This window comes from Ruditapes philippinarum, unplaced genomic scaffold, assembly GCF_026571515.1.
Source record: "Ruditapes philippinarum isolate M1 unplaced genomic scaffold, ASM2657151v2 ctg3987_1_1_1_1, whole genome shotgun sequence".
NCBI lineage: Eukaryota > Metazoa > Mollusca > Bivalvia > Venerida > Veneridae > Ruditapes > Ruditapes philippinarum.
The window spans coordinates 74,963-82,517 of NW_026862515.1; the positions used below are offsets into that span (position 1 = coordinate 74,963).

Genomic DNA, 7,555 nt, shown 5'->3' on the forward strand with positions numbered 1-7,555 from the left:
AAATTAAACATTAAACAAGTTTTTTTTTGGGGAAGTTTTAAACTTTAATTTTTTTTATCTTATCAAAAACATCCCTTAACCTATTGCAAAAATTATCATTAAAAATTAAAAAAAACCTTAGGGGGTTATGTTATAAACCCTTTCTTTATCATTCTGCTGCCCGTCAAACATTTAGGGGGAAATCAAAATGAGATGTCAGCAGACGACAGTGCCTTTTCAAATGATGCTCAGACTGGGAACCAGACTGGTAATGATGTCACTTCCTCTCTTTTGAGTGGGGATTCTGGGAAACCAAACTCACCAGATGGGTCTATGCCTTTCTCATTGGTTCCTAAAAATAGTTCACCAGCAGTGTTAGAGGATACAGCAGAAGACAAACTTCCTCCATGGCTTGAAGCTGTAGGTCTTTAGTTAGATTATTATTGAAGAAGCTATATAAACCTTCTTAATATTATTTTTAATGCTTATGTAACTATGGTGCAAACATGTTTTACCTATTTTTTTATCAAAGTTTAATTGTTTTTGCAATTAAAGATATTTCTTTACAGGAGAATAGTTGTAAGTACTCTTGCATACTTCTGTTTACTCGCTGATGATTTGTGTAATACATAATATTTCATTTTGGAAAAAAAATAAAAATTTTTAAACAAAACGTTTTGAGGGTAATGAAATAATATGTTTATGTCAGGAAAATTGAAGATGAGTGATACCGTAAACCCCCAAAAGGTTTTGGGTTTTCCAGTCCCCCCGGGTGGGTTTGGAAACCCCTTTTCCGCTTCCCAAAGGGCACTCCCCAAAGGTTTCCCCAAAGGCCAAAAAGCACCCGTAAACCCGCTCCTCTAACCCAAACCTTGACGTCCCCCATCTAGCCCTGTGGGTTGGGCTTGGTACCCCCCTGTTACAACAAATTTATCATCGTCTGGGAAAGTTTTTCCCCCAGCGCAGTAACCAAGGGTTTTGGAGAGAAAAACCCCAACAGTTTTTTCAACAAGGGGTTTTTTAAAAAAATAGTGTCTCTAAAATATTTTTCCAAAGGTTAAGAAGTTTTTTGCTGTTTGTTTTGTAATTTCAATTACAAGTTCAAAGTTAAAGAGGTTTTATAAAGAGAATGTTTCAAATCTTTTGGTATTGATTAATTTAATATGAGACTTCAAAAGAATAATGACATGAATATGAATATACTGTTATTGCATGAAATTTAAGCACTTTCATTTGAATATTTATTCTATAATAAAAATGTACTAGTAAGGAAAGTGTTTCACATTCCACAAATCTGCTCTATAAAAATGTGTGTCACAGTTCTGGGGCCAAAAAACATGAAATCCACAATATACAGTGACTATACACTAATAATTTTTCAATCTGTAGTAAATTTTAACTTTGATTATGTACAGGTGGAGGATGATAAAGACAAGATTATTGATCAGTTACAGGAAAGAGTTATAGAACTTGAATTGGAAAATAAAAAGGTATTTTAAAAAAAAAAATAAAAAAAATATTGGGTTGTTGTCTTGAGTTTATGATTATTATTATTGTTATGAATTCTAAAACATTTGAACTAAGTGAAATATTTTTAACTATAGAATATTTCACTTCCTTTAAAAACTTCTGTTTTATTTGATAGTAAGATAAAATCTTGAAATTTAATTATTTTAGAAGCATTTAGAAACATTTTATTCCAATAAATTCATTATAATTCATTTTATTCATTATAATTGCAACATTCATTCTAAAGATTTGATTACCAGTACCTATTTGCATGCTATGACAAGATTTTCAATATTTTGTCATGTTTTTCTTTATTTCTCCCTCACGAATAATATTGTTATTACTACAGTGTCATGTATACTTTGTTACTTACAGATGATAGCTGACAAGGATGTTATCATTGAACAATTACAACAGACAATTGCAGAAACTGAAATAAAATATGAAAATGTATGTACCCAATATTTTATGACCCTATTGTACACAAATGTGTAAATATGTAAAATGAATACATGTATTTTGTATTTTTACATGTATATAAATTGTTGTTTAAATCTTGTTTGCATATTTATTTTTATGCCCCCACAATGTGGGAGCATATAGCGTTGCACTTGTCCGTCCGTCCGTCAGTCCGTCCGTACGTCCCGAAATCTTGTGAACGCAACTCCTCTTAAACCGGATGGCAGATTTTGCTTAAACTTACAGGGATGAACAACCTTAATGTGTAGATGGTAGTAAAGGAAGGAATTTTTGCTGCGACCAAATTTAACAGAATTATGGCCCTTTGTTGATTTTTTCACTAGATACTATGTAGAAATTTTGTGAACGCAACTCCTCTTAAACCGGATGGCAGATTTTGCTTAAACTTACACGGATGAACAACCTTAATGTGTAGATGGTAGTAAAGGAAGGAATTTTTGCTGCGACCAAATTTAACAGAATTATGTCCCTTTGTTGATTTTTTCCCTATATACTATGTAGAAATTTTGTGAACGCAATTCCTCTTAAACCGGATAGCAGATTTTGCTTAAACTTACAGGGATGAACAACCTTAATGTGTAGATGGTAGTAAAGGAAGGAATTTTTGCTGCGACCAAATTTAAAAGAATTATGGCCCTTTGTTGATTTTTTCACTATATACTATGTAGAAATTTTGTGAACGCAACTCCTCTTAAACCGGATGGCAGATTTTGCTTAAATTTACAGGGAAGAACAACCTTTAAGTGTAGATGGTAGTAAAGGAAGGAATTTTTGCTGCAACCAAATTTTACAGAATTATGGCCCTTTGTTGATTTTTTCACTATATACTATGTAGAAATTTTGTGAATGCAACTCCTCTTAAACCGGATGGCAGATTTTGCTTAAACTTCCAGGGATGAACAACCTTAATGTGTAGATGGCAGTAAAGAAAGGAATTTTTGCTGCAACCAAATTTAACAGAATTATGGCCCTTTGTTGATTTTTTCATTATATACTTTGTAGAAATTTTGTGAACGCAACTCCTCTTAAACCGGATGGCAGATTTGGCTTAAACTTCCAGGGATTAACAACCTTAATGTGTAGATGGTAGTAAAGGAAGGAATTTTTGCTGTGACCAAATTTAACAGAATTATGGCCCTTTGTTGATTTTTAGTTTTCAACTTGTGGCACATGTAGTCCAAAAAGTATTTGACCAAGAGTCATAAGATTGACAGAACAGTGGCGTGTGGGGGCATCAGTGTCCTATGGACACATTTCTAGTTGCATATTGTCTTGCAAAATATATATTTTGTATTGTATATCCTCACAGACCATGTGGCCTTTTGAAATTTGAATAATAAACTTATCCAACTTATAAATGTTTGTTACAATATTTTTACATATATTCTTAAATTGTTGTTGATTATTACAGATGATGGAAGATCTAAAGAATGCTATGAAACTCCAAGAAAATGAATTAACACAATTAAAGATTCAAATATCAAAGGTTTGTACTTTAATCTCAAGGTTGATAAACATTGCTGTAAATTATTTAATTAATATTACCATGGCAATTGTAACTATTAAAGCTTACAGCTTAAGCTGATATGTCCGGCAGGGAAATTGGAATATACACGGGGAGGTTTTCGCTGAATCGCACTCCTGGATGAGCCCTCGCTTACTGCTTATTGCTGAAGACATCATTTAATTGAATGTCAAATGAATTTAATTGACTCACTGACTGTCAACCGTCAAATTTGCCAGTCTATCTTCAATGTTCCAGGTTTGAATTTAGAGGAAAAAAAATTAGTTTTCTTATTTCTTTTTTTAACCATAGAAATTAACCAACAAGTTTTTAAAGAAACTCCATCAGCCTGGTGGAAAGTTATAAAACATTATCATTATACTTGATACATTGCCTCAGTCTGTTTGTGATTGTAGTATAAGAATTCTTAATTATATACATCATAGCTTTGTGTATAGCTTTTTGAATTCCCTCAGAAAAATAATTCTTTGCAAAATACCATGTTGAGAAATTTTAAAAGTTAATATACTAGAAGTATGATAGAAGTCTCATGTCCAACATGTTTTGTTTTTTTCCTTTAGAAAAAAGATGGTATTTCCTGATGTCTAAGATTTTGGCATAAATATGAGGCTAGTAAGTAAATAAAATATATATGCATGTATATAGATATATGAAACAAAATCGTCGTACATAAAAGTTGATAAAATTAACAAGATGTTAGAATTATACACCAATTACTGTGTAAAGTAAGTTTAGATATTCATATTTACCTATGAATGATCTGGAATAGTATTGTAATACTTATGTGTTATCTAAAAATGACTAAATTAATAGCATAAAAACTTCATAGTATATTTATAATAACTTTTGTTGAACATTATTTCCTTTATATGAGTTTTATGCTTCTGTATTTATTGCCAAACTGATATCCGATGTGACAGTATCATATTTCTGTTCTAATGATAATTTATTTTTATTTATTTATGTATGGGTGACATTAAAGAATAAAATAATGCAAATCTTTATAATTCACTTCTTTAGAATATTGATATGTTTATATTACAGAGATCACTATGGAAACAGAAATGTGCAATGGTTGAATGAAACAGTTCAGTGGTAGTTACAAATATATATAAAGTGTAGTACAGCTTGTGTATTTTAGATAGCAGAAAGTAATCTCTGGTCATATACTACACTTAACCTGATTAAAAAAAAAAACCTGATTGAAACATAGTCTTTGTTAACAGTATAGTGCCAGGCAGTCTGCTCATCTATGTAGTCTGATCAGGCTCTATACTGCCGGTGGCTCTATTTTTCATTATGATACTGAAATCCCTTATACTTTGAATGGAATGTTCCAAATAAATCCCCTAGACTTGGAATGGACTGTTCCAAATTCAAAGCAGGGCAAATCCATTACATAAAGTAAGAATGCTTAGTATTGAAATACAACCATTTTATGTTGTAACATAATATTCTGATAAGTTAGTTTAGACATATAAAAAAACACGACAACAAACAAGTACAGAAGCTTTTTTAGTTAAGTGTAATATTGTTGTTAAAGTTAAAAATCATAAATATTTAATTATGTTTTTTATAAATGATTCAAAATTTTATATGATATAAGAATTAAAAAAAAAACGAATCAATTTTTTCTCTTATAAATTCTGTCCATTATGTAGGCTCGTAATCATGTTTATTTATTACTACATAGATTGATACTGTTGTTTATTATTGAATTGTTATTGTATTGTTGAATGATATGTTAAAATTTAAATGTATAACTAATAATAATTGATCTCACTAATTGTCATAAGTATATCAAAATCCATTGCTCTTTATTTTATATTCATATTGTCAGTCAATTTGTTTTTAAATTTGTTAAAAAAATAGCTCTCACTCTGTTAGTGAAAGAGTAGAAATAGGGTAAATAATTCTTTTATATCATGTATATAATATGTTAAGAGTGTTAACTGATTGCATATTCATTAATTTTTATGTTCGGAATACAATTCAACTTTTTTTAAGAAACAATTAACAACGAAATGTGAATAATGTTTCTAAAGGTCAAATATGAAATTGAATTGTTGAAGATCCAGGATTTGTTTAATATCAGATTGGTATAAACTTTGTTTTATGGTACCCTATGAATTACTGAGTTTTATTAGTATTTTAATTGCTCACTGCATGTCACCTGCAAAGTGAGTGATTAAGCATGCCTGTTTCCTGCACTTCAAAAAAAACAGTCAACTGTTTTAAAATTAATATGCATAATATAAACAGGAGCTTTGTTTTTTTTTAAGAATATAAAATATATTTACCTCCAAGTGAGAAAATATCCACATTATTAATGTAGCTATGCACTCATAAAACTGGCAATTTTCTTACTTCTCAGTAAAATATTTATATTCACTCGAAATCAAATATCCTCAATGTAAGTATAAAATGTCAATAATTTTCTTTAGCATTGCCAATAAAGTCATGTTAATTTCAGTAAAACTTTTGATAAATATTATAAAAGATCTGTTTTATTATTTTTTGTTATGGATATACACATATTTTATTTCTTTATTTTTGTTATTACTTTTTTAGCTCGACTATTCGATAAGAATAAGTAGAGCTATTGCAGTCACCCGAGCGTCGGCGTCGGCGTAACCACTTATGTTAAAGTTTTTGTAATAGTTCAAATATTTTCAAAGTCCATTGACATATGGCTTTGAAACTTTGCACACTTGTTCACCATCATGACCCCAACCTGTAGACAGGAGGAGGTAAGTCTATCAAGCATTTTGACAGAATTATGCCCCTTTTTCGAATTAGAATTTACGTTAAAGTTTTTGTAATACAGTAGAACTTCGGTAAGTCGAAGTTGAAGGGACTTGGGTAAAAACTTCGACACATCGGGACTTCGACTCATGAATCGCTCTCAAATCCATGACAAAATTTCGACCTGTGACTAGTGCTAATCATAAGATCTATAACGAAACTTTTTTCATGTTTTTCAATCATTAATCAGATATTTTACAATGATAAATATAGCATGTTAGATAACATCTTTCACGGCTTATTATTTGGACTACCCATAGAGTTACAAAAGGCGTAACAGTAAGAAAGGGCGTTAACTAAACCGGCTTATAGTAAATATTTCGCGTGTTATTCTCACGCGACACCTGGTCATGTTCAAATGAGAGTAGTTCTTACTTTTTACTTTTAAAATACCACTACGGCAATTAAAATAGAAACGATTAAAGAATTTTATCACACATTTTTTTCGCAAACAAAGGCTGTTTGAGCACACGGATGTGTAATTAACACCTGTCACACAAGTTGATTGGAAATCGTCTTCGCAGCCAGATAAGGTGTGAAAAATGTCTTGAGATCGAACGTGTCAAAATAATCGAAAGACTTTGACTTATTTGTGGTAAATTGCACTAGATTTACTTAATACGGACCACGAAAAAACTTCGACACATCGAAAAATTCGACACATAAAATCTCGACTCATAAATAGGTTTTTATAAGGAATATATAGGGGAAAAATCGGGACTTTCATTTTTCTTCGACACATCGAGAAAATCGACTAATGGAAGTTCGACTCATAGAAGTTCTACTGTAGTTCAAATATTTTCAAAGTCCATTGACATATGGCTTTAAAACTTTGCACACTACTTCACCATCATGACCCCAACCTGTAGACAGGAGGAGGTAACTCTATCAAGCATTTTGACAGAATTATGCCCCTTTTTCGACTTAGAATTTACGTTAAAGTTTTTGTAATAGTTCAAATATTTTCAAAGTCCATTGACATATGGCTTTGAAACTTTGCACACTTGTTCAACATCATGACCCCAATCTGTAAACAGTAGGAGGTAACTCTATCAAGCATTTTGACAGAATTAAGCCCCTTTTTCGACTTAGAATTTACGTTAAAGTTTTTGTAATAGTTCAAATATAATTTCAAAGTCCATTGACATATGGCTTTGAAACTTTGCACACTTGTTCACCATCATGACCCCAACCTGTAAACAGGAGGAGGTAACTGTATCAAGCATTTTTTTTACTATCAAGCACTAAGAATAGTCG

At 31.1% G+C, this 7,555-nt stretch overlaps 1 long non-coding RNA gene across 1 annotated transcript; it reads left to right on the top strand.

Moving 5' to 3' along the window:
• Nucleotides 1-1,357: 1,357 nt before the first annotated feature.
• LOC132719340 (uncharacterized) lies at nt 1,358-6,518 on the top strand. Its single transcript, XR_009624211.1, has 5 exons — nt 1,358-1,469; nt 1,864-1,938; nt 3,380-3,454; nt 4,054-4,105; nt 4,538-6,518. It is a non-coding gene; the product is annotated as an uncharacterized LOC132719340 (long non-coding RNA).
• The last annotated feature ends 1,037 nt before the right edge of the window (nt 6,519-7,555 follow it).